A 15511-nucleotide genomic window follows, 5' to 3' on the forward strand; every position below is an offset into this window, starting at 1 on the left:
CATACACAGCATGGCAGTTGTTATAGCCTCTCCAAGAGGAGTTAATGTAGTCACAGTGGCCTCCTGGCAGGAAGGGTGACATTTGGTCTAGGGTGCTGTGTAGTGTGAGGTCTACACCTATGGCTGCAGACCTTCTCTCTTGTGTGGTCACCTCAGCACATGCTGCTACTTAGGTCCAGCATCAGGAGTCCTGGTTCCATGAGCCGCTCCTTTCCAGGGATACAGGCTCATTGCAGTCATTCCTGGTACCCCACACCTGCTTGAGGGCCAGGGGCAAGGAAGAAACAGGAGTCTTTCAGATCTGGAGGCCTGAGATCACTTCTCTTCTCTTTCCCCCTTCCCCCTTTTCTTGTCTCACTTCCTTTCCCTCTTGCCTATTGTTTCCCCTTCATTGTCTTCTTCCCTCCCTAGCTTGCTCTGCCTCATCTTCCATTATCCCCTCTTCTGATACCTTGGCCTCCTTCCCCCACTCTCTGCTGCTCCCTCCCACCCTTAGTCCTTGACACAGAGAACTCCTAACTCTTGAAGTACCCTGGGCAGAGAAGCCTAACCGGTCATTTGGTAGAGTGGCTTCTTGGTGTGTTTCCCTCTCCCGGTGTGACTTCAGGCTTTCTCAGCAGAGCTCTTTCATGGGGAGGACTTAGGGAAAGCTTGCAGGCTCTTATTTCTCCTTGCAGCCTGGACTGCATATGAACGTTGCATCACACACTGTGCCTCCTTGTGAGTGTTACTTTAAATTACTGGGTTGCCCTGTGGTGGGGCTATTTACTTGTGATCACCTAGCTGCTCCTGTTAGTACTCACTGCCACTTGTCCTCGTGCAGATTTTAATGTTTGTTTGGTTGGTGGGGCCCTCATTTTGAGACAGAAGTCCCTTCCAGCGTCATTGTGAACCACTCCTGTAAACATATCCAGGCTCCTCAGACTGACCCAGACAGGAAAGCAAATGAGTCTCAAGCCACAGCACACAGGAGATGGTGTCAGCTTGGGGTTTTGTTGCTATAGAAAGTTGTTTTGCGAGTAGAGTGGGAAGGGGGGATTGTTCTGTTTGGTTGTGGTCTTAGACAGTCTGGGTGTGACACCTGCATAGCCTCTGTCCTCCATGTTTTTAGGGCTTCCTGCTGTGCTTGCTATCATTACTATTCCTGAGATTTGGGGCCTCCTTTGCAATCAGCTCAGAAGTCTGCCCTGCTCAGGGACAGTACTTTAAAAACATGCCTAACCTGTCTGTTGTCTCCCTCACTAGACTGGAGTTTGAGCTGGGGACAGGGAGAGTGAGAGGCCAGGGGGAGATGCTGCTCACGGGTCTGTGGCTGCAGGACAGCACTCCTATCCAAGCATCACCGTCAGAGGACCTGGACCTGCAGTCTGGGAGCTGCAGCTCACTGCAGACAGTGTGTGTTCTTTAAGTTCACTGTCCTGTGTTTGGCTGTTTGGAGAGGCTTCCTTAGTGTGGTGGCTTGAAAGAAAGTAGCCCCCAAGGGGAATGGTACTGTTAGGAGGTGTGACTTTGTTACAGTGGGTGTGGCCTTGCTGGAGGAAGTATGTCACTGTGGAGGCAGGCTTTGAGGTCTCATATATGCACAAGCCACACCCAGTGTCTCAGTTCACTTCCTGTTGTTTTTTGGATCAAGATGTAGGATTCTCAGCTCTAGTACCACGTGTGCCTGCACACCGCCATGTCCCACCATGATGATAATGGCCTGAACCTCTGAAACTATCAGCCACCACCTTACTTAAATGTTTTCCTTTATAAGAGTTGTCATGGTCATGGTGTCCCCTCACAGCAATAGAAACCCTGAACAAGACACTTGGGGAGCTGGAATTTGGGATTAGGATTGTTGATGGGAAGAGAAAATGCCTTCAAATGATACTCAGAGTTCGCCCAGTGGGGAAGATCTGGGTGGCAGGGTAATTTCTAAGGATTCAGTGTCATCAAGACTTCTGCCATCTGTGGAGCTGCTGAGGACTCTCAGTTGCCCCACTGCACAGCCATGCTCTAGTAGATCTTGATGGGCAGCTACAGGCCAATGTCCCTCACGGCAGATGCCCCAGGAGAAAAGGCCCCGTCCCCTGGCTGACACTGACTCAGTGTGGGTGTGGTACGTGGAGGACACGTGTCCTCTGTAGCCACAGCTCCATGGGAGAAGAGGGAGTTCTTTCTGGGCTCTCAGTAGCTGGGGAGTCGAGACCAGAGAGTGAAGACTTGCTGCCATGCTAGAGTGGTGAGTGCAGAAGGACGGCACCCACAGCCTCTCAGCCTGCGCCCAGGTGGCCCAGCTACTGTCGGCACAGCCCCTAAGATTAGGTTTCCTGTCTGACTTTTCTATGACTCTAGACTGAGTTGTATGTGGGCTGGGGTCTGCAGCCTCCAAGGATATTGCTCATGTAGATGGCCAGTGTTCAGGTTCAGCTATGTGCCAGCTATTTTCCACTGACTCCAGTATCCAGCACAGGCTAGCTTGTTGCACATTTGCTAGATTGGTAGATGGATGAGGTGTTGTAACAAGACCTAGGTCTCCACTGAAGTCAGACCCTGAACTATGCTTCTCCCATTCTTGTATGCCTGATGAACCGCTCCCATCAGAATTCTCCCTTTAGGCTTTTTATCAAGTTCTTCAACTCCCAGATTCCCATCTGTTCTTGCTGGTGCCCTCTGTTTTCACTGATGCTTTAGACTTTGTTGAGTGCTTGTCACAGGACCTGCCCTGACTGGAATGGCTTTCTTGTCCTGAGTATTTTCCTATCTAGTGTTACCAAAGTTTAGTTTCCACGGAGCCCAACAGCAGGGAGGCCCACATATCAGCTGCCATGACCAGACTTTCCCAAGATCATCTTTGCATACTCAAGGCCCCAGATTCAGCACCTTAGATAAGTGGGCATGAGAATTCAGGCTGAGCAGGAGCTTTTAGGCATGTCAAAGATAAAGCTAGGGAAACTCCTTCTGTTCCTTAGGCATGTATTGGATCTTGGGGACACACAGTGAGCATCCTAAATGTGGACTCACAGTGTTGTTCCCTTTAATGCTAGGTCATCTGAGGGTTGTTGGGAGCATCTAGCATAGTACCTGAGGGCCTTCTGCATGGATGGAGATAACCCAGCAAGTAGAGCTGCTCCACACTGAGATGTAGCTGTTGTTTGGGTCACTCTCCACCCACATACCATAAAAGTCTTAGAAATATCTTTTCCTGGGGATAGGGAGATGCTCAGTTAGTAATGAGAATGTTGGTAATGGGGGTGTTGAAGATCTGAGTTCCATCCTCAGAATCCATATAAAAATGCTGGTGTGTAGTATGTTCCAGAAACATCCCTGGCGCTTGCTGGACAACTAGCCTAGCCAGCTCAAGGAGTTATAGGCCTGTGGGAGACTCTGCATGGGAGGGGAGATGGAACAACAGCTGAGGTATTGGTTGTCCTCTGTCCTACACACACACACACACACACACACACACACACACACACACACACACTCACACTCCCTCACACACCTTCCTCTCCAGTCAAGAATTAAGAACCAGGGCTGCCTTAGCTTCAGTCCAGACAAATTTGCGTTATGATTCATGTACCTGCCTGTAAGGGCTAAACTGAGCTGCATTCTAAAGATCCCCAAACAGGTGCCATCATGCTGACACTTCTCATCTGCGGGTGCTGCTGCTGCTCAGCCCAGTGCTGATCCTAAAGTCGCAGGAGGCAGTGTGTAGCAACTGTCTTGAGGTAGCCTGTGGCAGTTCAGATGTCAGCTCCTAGGGTTTGTGTTTATGTGATGACTGCTTCCCTGAGGCCTTTGGCACAGGGGTAATTATTATTTTATTTCTGGGTTTGAAGCAATAGACACATGTGGTGGTGAATAAATACCTTCTGGCCTGGGGGATCTTCTCCGTGATCCATCTTTGGACCTTGAATTGTGCCAGCCTTGGAAGGCCTTCACATCATGTTCATCTCTGAGCCACCGCATACACCATGAGGCCTGGGGGATTTTTGGTTTTGTTTTTTGGAGTTAGGCTTTAAGAAGTCTTGGTTTTCTAATGAAGTAGAGAAGGTGGAGCTATTGCTCCGAGCTTTGCATCTCTGTCTCACCCTCTCCCAGATACAGAAAAGCATTTCAAGCCTAACCTTGAGAGGTTATCTCCTTGTGCTGCCAGCAACCTCCCCCCGAGAGACTGTGAATCACAAGCTCCGTGCCAGGCCTCCCAGCAGTGTGCGGATGTCAGACTGCTTCACTGTCTAGAACTAGGAGAGGCAGCTTGGTTTGGCAGCCGTGTGGAAGCTGTGTTCCAGGGCAGAGAGACAAGGCTGTGGAAATTGCATCCTGTGGTGATTGGAGTCCCAAAGGACAGTACGATGGTTACAGCCCAGGACTGGTGGAGGAGATGGGCACAAGGGATCTCAGCTCTAGGATCCGAGTGCTGCTGGCCCAGCCGATGGGGCAAGTGCAGATCAGGGAAGGTGTGGGGAGAAACAGACTTTGAATACCTCAATTAGAAGAAGCCAGAGGTAAAGCAGGCATGAGAGTTAGCAAAAGGAAGTCACCTGGCAAGAAGGCGACAGAATTGTGTCACCAAATCCACCTCTTCTATACCCACTTTTGCAGTAATCTATTTATGGAGGAAGGACAGGGGAAATGTGAATAAGGCCAGTGCTGTTTATTAAGCCTTTAATATATACAAGTCCTGTTCTTCACCATCACTCCATGAGAGCAAGTATTTTTGTGTATGAGAAAGTTGGTTATGTGTATTTCCCAGGTCCCACAGCAGTGAGTTGAAATGAGGGTCTGGGTGTAGCTGCCCTTCTAATTCTATGCACTCTAGAAGAAGAACCCTGCCTCTTTCTGTGTGTTTGTGTGTGGTGGTATGGGGAGTTCACATGTGTACAGGTGTGTCTTCATAATGTCATGTGCATGTGGGGGTAAGAAGATAACCTTAGGGTTACTCCTGAGGAACCTTCCACTCTGTGTGTGTGTGTGTTTGGGACAAGGTCTGTCATTGACCTGGAACATCACCAAGTTGCCCAGTAAACTTGGGTCTGCCAGTCTGCCAGTCTGCCTCCCACCTCACCACTGCTTGAACTGTAGTTGCACACTGCCATGCCTGACTTTTTGTGTGGGTTATGGAGATCCAAACTCAGGTTCTCCCACTTGGAAGGAGAGCACTTTCCCAACCATCTCTCCAGCCTGCCACTTCCTTCTGAACTAAGCTCCTAAACAAAGGAAAAGGAATGACAATGATGATGTTGATGATGGCATTAATGATTTATGATGGTTGGTAATGATAATGATGGTTAGCGATGGTGATAACGCTTGGGGATGATGACTGTTGATGGTGGTGATGGTTGATGATTATTCTGGTTGATGATAGTGATAGTTAATGGTGATAGCTGATAATAATAGTAATCATGATAATTTGATGATAATGGTGGTTGATGATAGTAATTGATGATTATAATGGTTCATGATGGCTAATAATGGTGGTGATGGTTGACAGTGGTGATGGTTGATGATTGATGGTGGTCGATGGTGATGATGATGGTGATGATGGTTGATGATAGTAGGATGATAATGATGACAACGACAGTAGTTGCAACTGTGGCATTTTCTAGGTGCTTTCATGTGCCAAATATTATGCCAAGACATCTTTGTACTTCATTTACTTGAATTCCAAGAAGATTGAGAAGAAAGTTATTTTTGTTATGTTTGTGTGATGTGTGTGTGTGAGAGAGGATGTATGCTGGGACACACCTGTGGAAGCCAAAGGACAGCTGTGTAATCTCTGTCCTTCACTACCACGGGCCCTAGGGTTCTAACTCCAGTCATTGGACTCGAGGAATGAACACTTTTAATCATTGGGTCATCTTGCAGGCTCTGATTAGAAAATTCTGATCACAGCTTCAGAAGTGGAAGGAGGTCACACACCCAGACCTTGTTAAAGAGACTGTATCATGAAAAGTTTGGGAAGCTTCACTGCTGCAAGGAAATTCTGTATACATGGCAGCTGTTTCTCTAGGGTCTGGCAGAACCTAGGGTACTAACAATCCCATTTAGTTTACAGACTTCTTTTGGAATCTTAGTGTTTCTTCTATCTCTGACTCTCTTCTAGTCTTTCTTCTTGGACTTTGTATTCCCAAACATTTCTCAGTTTGAAAAGTTGCCCTCATCACCTCCACCTGAAGTCACCTTCTATCCTCCAGCTTTCTATAGTACATTCTTGTTTTATGCTCTTTATAGTGATTGTCACTTTCTGACTTGTTTGATTTGCTTATGTGATTGGTAACTGTTAGTGTCTCTGACTGCTCTGTAAGCACTGGTTTTACCCCCTTAGGGCCTTGATCAGTTCATGTAAACAAATATTTACTAAATGAATGAATGGGCAGACATGTACAGGTGAAACTTGGGTTGCATGAGTCCACATTGCAGCTTAGCTGCATGATGGGAAAGATTCAGTTTTGAAAAGATAACATTGTATTTCTAGGCAGCCAGCAGCCACATCTGCTCTCCTGTTGCAATAGTGCCTTCTTTTTGCCCATTTTCTTTAGATGCCAAGGGTGGAATGTGGGGTCATTTTGGTAGCCCTGGGCTTTGAGATTTTGTAGTGGGAGCTGCGGGCGGCTTCCCGCCGCCTGGCTCCTGGCCTCCTGGCTAGCTTTACACGAAATAATTACACGGAAACTGTATTCTTTTAAACACTGCCTTGCCCATTAGTTTCAGCCTCTTACTCACATCTTGACTACCCCATATCTAATAATCTGTGTAACACCACGAGTGGTGTCTTACCGGGAAAGATTCAGCATGTCTGACCTGGTGATGGCTGGCTCCATCGCGTCTGGCTCCCTGAGGAGAGGCACGGAGGTCTGGCTCAGAGAGTAGAGGCATGGCGATTTATTAACTTCCCTTCCCAGCGTTCTGTTCTGCCTACTCCGCCCACCTAAGGGCTGGCCAATCAAATGGGCCAGGCAGTTTCTTTAATTAACCAATGAAATCAACTCAAACAGAAGAATTTCCTACATTTCCCCTTTTTCTGTTTAAGCAAAAAAAAGGCTTTAACTTTAACATAGCAAAATTACGTATAACAAAACAGTTATCAAGTAAGAATTACAGTTACAATATTTATATCTACTTTATTTTTTATCATAACTAAGAAAAAATATAACTATCTATCTATTCTTCAACTCCATCAAAGACTCCAGAAGGATACAATATTACCTAGGTGAACAAGAAGTAAGCTACTTTCAAAACTCTAGAAATGACAAAGACATCTCGCTGCCTGCACAGTCACCCAAAGTTCTTTTGTACCATTGGGGCATTTCAAAGGCAGTTCAGTAAGTATCTGCTGTGTCCTGCAAAATGTCTTGCAGACTCTTTCATGAATCAAGATCTCCCAGGATCAGTTTCCTACTCTGTTTTGCACAAGACTTTGGTTCTTGTTGCAGCTGTTTCTCTTATTCTCTTCAAGTGCATATTTTCAAAGAAATTGAATGTGATAATTTAATTAAATAGAAAAGTTTTATCTCTTGAATGTGGTGATAGCACAAAGATGACAGTGTTCTGATGTAGGAAGTGGGGAGAATCTTAGTAAGCAGTCTCCTGGGATGGGCCCATAGACATCAAGTGCCTGCACATATGACTAGCAACATCTAAATATCTTGATTGGCATTACAAAGCAGGAATTGTTTAAGAACCTAGTGGCTGCATTAAAGATTAAATGTACAGGGAAACTTGTAGATTACTGCAAGAAGGGGTTTGGAAGTGATTTAAGTTGTTCATGAAACAGACTTTGTGTTTGGGAGGAGGTCCCACCTTTGAGCTGTGTTAGAGACACCATGCTAAGGGTTGCACTGCAGCAAGGAAGGAGAAAGGTAGACTAAATTCTTGTTACTAAAGAGTGAGATTTAGTGAAGGGAAAACTGAATCAACCACATAATAAAGCAAAATAGCAGTTGTGACAAGCATATCTGTAGAAGAATAGATGCATGAGTTGTCCATTCATCCAGAGGAGCACTGGACAGCAAGGGATTGAAGGTCTGTATCTATGGATGAATCTCCTGAACAGTACTGATAAAAAGCAGCCAGAGATAAAGATCAGACAAGACCAAATCCACCCAGGTGCCTGCATCTGCTAGAACCCAGTTTCTCAAACTGTGGACCATGACCCTATATGGAGAGGTCTTAGAGCTGAGTCTTGGAGTCATGAGAAACTTGGCAACAGGAAAGTATTTTTGAACGTCATAATGACTGAAAATTAATTCAGAATCAAACATGTAATGAGTCCAGTGTGTTTCTGGCAGCACTGCCTGTTGCATGCACAACCTTCTGTGTCTTGGCTTTGAACATACAATATGCGTGTTTGCACTGTGTGTATCATTATGCCACATGCACTAGTTGCTGTATAGAACACGCTTTCAGGTTCAAGATTGTCTTATGCTCTGAAGGACAGTGCTTTCATGACACGTGGAAGGTTTTCTGCACTCACAGAAGCATAAGGACTTCATCCAGAAAGACAGAAGGACCCTCCCGAAGTCCTCAGGAAGTATCAATTCTATCTTTGAATTGTGCTGTGTTAGAAAGTTTGGTTATCTGAATACTCAGTCACTCTGAAGAACGTTGAAGACATTCTAGGTCTCGCTCGGCTGACCAGGAGTTCATGCTTTATATAAGCACAGACAGCACATCCTTCTCATTAGCATGCAAGTTTGAGTTCCTCTTTCACAAATGGGAAAATTTCATGTATACTGAAGAATAAATGTTTTAAAATAGGTTTTTAAATTATTTCTTGCAGTAGATGTTTAATTTATAAGCCTGTGTTATGCACCTTTATTTTTGGGGCCATGTAGAAAGTTCTTGGACAAATAGGTGTGGCAAATAGAGAGCTTGAGAAGACCCCCCCCCCCAACCAAGCTACACTTTCTCTGCAGCTAGTGCAGCAGGCTGGTGAGGCTCAAGGAAGGGGTCAAGACCTCAGGGCTAGTCTTCGGCACAAACTAGAGACCTATTACAATTTTCTAGTTGTTTCTCATTTTAATTCTTGAGTAATCCATTCCTTTGGACTGGGTTCTACTGTCATAACAAGCAACCCCCAGATCCTCCCAGCTTATAGTACTTTTGTTACGCGTCTTTTTCCTATTCTGGCTCTATACCTTCAGGGGTCACCTATGTGTGTCACAGGATCTCTCTGCCAGAATTTTAGAGCAAAGGCGAAGTCCTCAGCTAGGGCATGCTGCTGTCATGGTGAAGGGAGAAGAGACATTGGCAAGTCGTGCTTTGGCATTGGAAGCCTCTGCTCAGAACACCACCCTTGCTAGAACTCAGCAGAGTTGTGATAATGAGCCAGGAATCCTGACCCTCCCTAAGGGAGGGGTCTGCAGAAGAAGATCTGTGTCACCCATGAAATCTAATCTAATCTGTCTCAACAAGCCATACTCACTCTAGAAACATCATAGGAGACAAGAGTTGTAGATCTCACATACTAGCTTGCAAAGTTATTTATTATAGATGCCAAAACAAAAAAAAATCAGCTGGAGAATTTATAGTCTACTCCCGTTTTTTCAGAAGTTAACAAATGTGTATAGAAGCATAGGAAATTAAATGGAAAAATCTGACTATCTGCATAACTCAGGTGGAAGGAGAATCAGTTTGTCTTCTCAAGGCGGCTAGCTGTTATTACACAGGACTTCAGCTGCCCAAGTCAATCATTTAAATAACAGCCTGGGTTTGAATGTTAAAACCTTTCTTTTAAACATTAGAAGCCAAACAGGCTTTAAAATGCTGTATGATATTTAAGTTAACAACTGATGATAACCATCATATTTCCTCTGGTGAGATTTTGTGGGGGGTTCCCCCCACTTTTTTATTTAAATTCAACTGTATTTTCTTACTTTATCCTCAAAGCAGTTACTTTTTTGCTTCTATAATAATAAAGAATTTATATTAACATATTATAACATAATCATTACTTCATATTATAATACATTATATTTTATAACAATATATTAAATATTATAATTATTATTTTCCAAATAATAATAAAGAGAACAAAATAATAAGAAGCTCAGAATGGTCCCAGCACTAAGGCTGACACTCACATAGGAGGATGGACATGAACTTAAGGCCAATCTGAGCTACACAGTAAATTTCAGACCAGCATGGGCTAAAGAATGAGACTTTGTCTCAAAATCAATTAACTAATTTGATAGCTATAATTAATTATTTTTTTAAAAAGGTCGACCAAAAGCAATCTATAGATTCAATGCAATCCTCATCAAAATCCCAATACAATTCCTCACTGACCTTGAAAAAGAACAATAATCAACTTCAAATGGAAAAACAAACAAACAAAAACCCAGGATGGCCAAAACAATCCTGTATAATAAAGGAACTTTCAGAGGCATCACCATCCCTGACATCAAGCTCTATTATAGAGCTACCTTAACGAAAACAGCTTGGTACTGGCACAGAGATGAGTGCAAGGAAAGAGAAATCTTGATTAAGGGAGCCATTATAGGGTTAGCAAGAAACCTGGCTCTAGAGAAATTCCCAGGAATGCACAAAGATGACCCATGCTAAGATCCTAAGCAATAGAGGAGAGGGGATCCGATCTTGACTTGCCCTGTAGTCAGACTGCTAAATATTTTAAATATCACCATAGAACCTTCATCTGGAAACTTACGCAAACAGAGGCAGAGACCCACATGGGAGCTATGGACTGAGCTCCCAAAGTCCAGTTGAAGAGTGGGAGGAATGAGAATATGAGCAAAGAGGTCAAGATCATGATGGGTACACCCACTGCAACAGTCTACCTGAGCTAATGGGAGCCCACCAACTCCAGCTGGACTGGGAAAGAACAAGCATAGGACCAAACTAGTTTCTCTAAATGTAGGTGATAGTTGCATGGTTGGGGTAGACTTGGGGGTCACTGGCAGTGGCACCAGGACTTATCCCTACTGTTTGTATTGGCTTTTTGGGAACCTATTCTCTTTGGATGATACCTTACTCAGCCTAGATATAGTAGGGAGGGCTTTGGACCTTCTCCCAAAGCAATGTGCCTTACTCTCTCTGAGGATTGGATAGGGTTGGGGTGGGAGGGTATGTGGAGGTAATAGGAGGAAGGGAGGGAGTGGGAATTTGGATTGGTATGTATAATGAAAAAAGATAGTTTGTTTTCTTTAAAAAAAATTTTTAAAAAAGTCGAGAATACCTTTGCTGCAAGAGTTCTCTGATCATGGTGGTAAATTAAGCAGGAAATGTGACCTTGGCAAAGCTTCACATGTATCTGCTCCATTATGAAAGGAAATGCAAGGACTAGTCTGTTCCCACAATCAGGAAAGGCAGACCCATTAACAGTGAAGGAAGGTGAAGAAGTCCTCAAGGGCTTGCTGGTTTTCAAACATCAAGAGACTCCACTCTGGCTTCTAACATACAGCCCCATGTGTCCTCCTGGAAGTGACCTCATGGCTGGGGAGGCCCTGGAAGAAGCCCATAGTCTGAGGGCAAGTCCTATAGCAGTGGCTCAGTCAATCGGGCATGTGGCAACGTGTTAGCTCTAGTCCAGCTGTTAACCACGTCGCGGCTCCTGCAGCAGCTCCCCGCCAAGTGGGTCTTCTGCTTGTCAAGACACGGGCATGCATGTGGGTAGGGTGTGAATGTGAGTGGAGCAGTGGGCCTCAGATTTAATACGCACTGTTGAATATTCAGGTTTTTCTCTTCCCCCCACAAGGCTAGCTCGCTTTCTCATCAACCATCATGCGAATGTGATTCCTAGACATTTGTAGCATTACCACTTCACCAAACAAGTAATCAAAACAAAGTTTTGAGCTGCAAATATGTTTAATATGAAATCAAATTATTCACCTAAAAAAATCAGTGGAGACAATTTGGTCATTTGACAGTCTTGGATTAACTTTAATCAGTCCACAGCAATGCCCGTCCCCAGCGTGGAAATCAACTAGGGTGCAGCCATTCCTACAACAGGCTATTTCTAAAAAAGAGGAAGAAAGGAAAGGAGAGGAGGGAAGAGGAGGGGAGGCCAGGCAAGGCAAGGAAACATTAAAAATGTAAAAACTAGTGCATGCTTGTCATATAGGAGCTGGAAGAGAAAGGAAACAGCTCAGCTCCCCATGAAGGCACAGTTGCAATGGATGTCTCCCACATCTCCCTGCAGTTTCCTCCTGAGATGGTTCCCCTCACCTGTGAACACCTGCACCCTCCTTAACCCAGACGTCGCCTGCCTCGCCGCTCTGCGCCTCGTGTCCAGTCACCATTTCCAGCTATGTGTAAGGCACTGGAGTGACGAAATAGAGCTTCTCGTCCATTTCATTCAGCATGCAGTTTTCCTTAATCACTTATCGTCATGTACATTTCTGGGAGCCATAATGACTTTCATGCCTGCTTTTTTTCTTATAAATAGATTTGTGGTTAGGGGACTTGGCCACCATGTGATATTTTAGAGAAAGTACAAAGAGTTCTGGAGAAGAAAACCACAAATTTCAATCCTGTCACAATTGGTAATTTATTTTAAAAATTATTGCACTGATTTATTCCTGTGTGAGCAGTGTGTACCATGGTATGTATATGGAGGTCAAAGGAGTGTGAGTTAGCTCACTCTTTCCACTGTGTGGGTCCTAGAGCTTGAACTCAGATCCTCAGATTTGGCAGCAAACACCTTTACATATCGAGTTGTGTTTTAGTTTATTCTTTTGCACAATTGGAACAATGTCACTTACCTTTCAGGGTCACTTTGACATGTGGAATAATAGCTGTGGGACTGGTGTAAAGGCCCTTGCCTATCACAGCACTCAGGAGCCTGAGGCAGGGAGTCTGTAAATTCACAACCAGCGTGGGCTGAACAGCAGTTCTAGGCCAACCAGCTACATAGTGAGGTACGCCTAAGAAAACAAAATAATGCTAATAATTATAACAGCAGTAGTGACTGTAGTTCTGGGAGGCACTCCAGCTGCCGTTAGGGACACAGGGACTGTGCCACAGTGGCCCTGGAGTCAGATACACCTGATCTGGAGTCAGTCACTTCCGAGTTCACATCTCAGCTTGTCCAAGTCAGAAATTTCTCTCTGAAAGGTTAACACTTCTGAGCCATAGTTTGTTTCTGTGGAATGGGGCAAAATGTTCATGGAGGATTATGGTTATGAGGCTTGAAGAAATTAACAAAATGATGCCATATGGCATTCAATTAGCTGTACACTTGTCTGTGTTCCATACTTACTGATATAGCCACTACTGTTGTGATCACTGTTATCTATCACTTCACGTGTGAGTGTATGCACATGTGTGTACAGACACACATTTTCATATGTAAGCATGTCATTCTCTAACCTTGTATCTTGAGACAATGTCTCTTCCTGAACCCAGAGCTCACTCTTGCCTGATGAGACTGGCTTGTCGGTGAGCCCTGGGGATTCCCGTGTCTCCCCTCTCAGTTCTGGATAGAGATGCATCACACACCCCTCTTTCACATAAGTGCTGGAGGGCAGAACTGAGGTCCTCACACTTACTCAGCAGGTGCTTTACTGACTGGCCACACTCAGTCCCACAGAGGAGCTGTGCAGAAGCTGCTGCGGGAGGAGAGGGTGCCTTGCCTTTGGAGAGTAGTGAACGGATTTGGAAGGCTCTGAAGGAAGTGGTTCATGTCCTGTCTGTAATGCTGAGTTGAGACCAGCCAGGTACAGATGTCAGGATGCAGTGGAGTCCTGACCAGAGAAGAGGGCGGGGCTAGAGCAATGGAGGAACTGGAGGAGTGGCCAGGACCAGGATGTGGGTGTCAAGACTGTGTGGCCAAGAACAGCACCCAGCTCTCTAAGCCCTGGAGCCCATAAGAAGGAGGGCGGTGTATTATTAGATTGCTGTTTCCTCGGGGACTGGAACTTTTGTTGTTTAATGACAAAGATATTGATCCACAAGGTGAGAATGATGATCCAAGCTCTGTGATATAGTGAAAAAGAATATAACTTTGATAGAACCCATAAGAAAGTGAAATAGACTCATTCCTCCAAAAAGAAAAGGAAAGCTTGACCTTTTGTAAAAGGCTTCCAGAAAGTGGGTTTGTTCGTGTTATTTAAAGGGTAAGTTTTCTCCCCTGAACTGAGCCAAGCTAAGAAATGACCAACCAAAACCTCTGCTTCCTCATTGTTAGGTGTTGCTGTCACCAATATCTTGCTGTTGCCCAAAACCTTGGGTGGTACTACAAGGCCAGACAATGCAAGTGGCATAGGGATATTCTTGGGCTTCTTTCGGGAAGTTCCTTCCTTCCATCTACCCACCCCATTTTCCAGCCAACCACTGAGCCTGCTAACTTGTGTGTAGAAGTCCTTTGAGCCCTGTGTATGCTGATAAGGTTGGGCAGGTAAGACTCCTCCTGCTCCCAGGAATGTGGATGTGCCAGAGCCGGAATCTGACATGGTGAAGCTATTCAGCACTCACTGGAAAGGAAGTGATATTGGATGGGGCAGGAGGGGGCACAGCATTGTGGGAAAAGGCTGTTTTAGGTGAGATGGTCAGGGAAACCTCTCTTCACTTGTTGTCATAGAACTGGGTGAGTGAGTCTTCACCATCCCTCAGTCTGCAGGAGCGGTGTTAAATAGTCTGCGCATCCACGTCTTCTAGAGTTGCCCTTGTCTTCTGAGCGTCTGAAAGCTAGTGATGCTTGGAGTAGTTGCCATCACCATAAACACCCACGGTCAATGGGAGTGCATACCGGGCCTGTAACAGTGCAGGTCCAGCTCTTAGCTCAGGTGAGGTTTCGGGTGGTCAAGAAGAAATTGCTTAGGTAGCTGGAAGGGCAATCAGGAAGGAGGGGTGGGCAGGGCCTCTGTTTAGAGGGAACATCACTATGTGGTATGGCCAGCAGTCAACCTCTTACTGTGACGTTCAAGTCCAAGACCAGCTCAGTCTAATTCCTCACTTGGAAATGACGGGATGCTGGCTAGTTTAATGAGGGTTGCATGGGGTGGGGGTGGGCTGAGAGGTAAGGGGAAGGCTGGCAGCTCACACAGCTGAGAATACCATGGAAATTCACAGAAGGGCATGGAGGTGTGGCCTGCCTGTCACCATTCCTAGGTTTTCCTTCTCATGTTTCTCATGGGATCTACATTTCCCTGTGGAGGAAGGCTGTGGGCAGAACAGTAGTACTTCCTAGTGTTTTTGACTGTGTTGCCTAGGCAGAGATCGGTTATGGACTCCTTTTGTTTGCACTGGGCTATCCTGTGACGTGGTAGTGAGACGTCTCTGGCCTCAGAGGGGCAGGTAGGTAAAGGTGGGATGGGTGAAATGTCCTAAGTGTTGGCCAGCTTCCTGTCCTATAATAGGATAACTGGAAATGGCCAGAGTCTGGAGGAAAAGTTACTTGCGCACATGGTTTTGGAGGTTTCACTACATGGTTAGTTGAGAAAAGTTTAGGGCAGTGGTTCTCAACTTTCCTAACGCTGCTACCCTTTAATACAGTTCCTCATGGTGTGGTGACCCCAACCATAAAATTGTTTTTATTGCTACTTCATAAATGTAATTTCTACTGTTA

General features: G+C 45.3%; 1 protein-coding gene across 4 annotated transcripts in view; it reads left to right on the top strand.

The window, feature by feature from the left end:
- Snx29 (sorting nexin 29) overlaps positions 1-15511 on the top strand; it is a 428110-nt gene that overhangs the window by 335493 nt on the left and 77106 nt on the right. The window contains exon 19 of one of the 4 annotated variants that reach the window (XR_005285098.1): positions 12068-12257. The exons of the other annotated variants lie outside the window; for them this stretch is intronic. The gene's annotated coding sequence lies outside the window, so the exon portion shown is untranslated. The remainder of the gene's footprint in view (positions 1-12067; positions 12258-15511) is intronic. 4 annotated transcript variants of the gene reach the window in all.

Source organism: Arvicola amphibius, chromosome 4, assembly GCF_903992535.2.
Source record: "Arvicola amphibius chromosome 4, mArvAmp1.2, whole genome shotgun sequence".
Taxonomy (NCBI): domain Eukaryota; kingdom Metazoa; phylum Chordata; class Mammalia; order Rodentia; family Cricetidae; genus Arvicola; species Arvicola amphibius.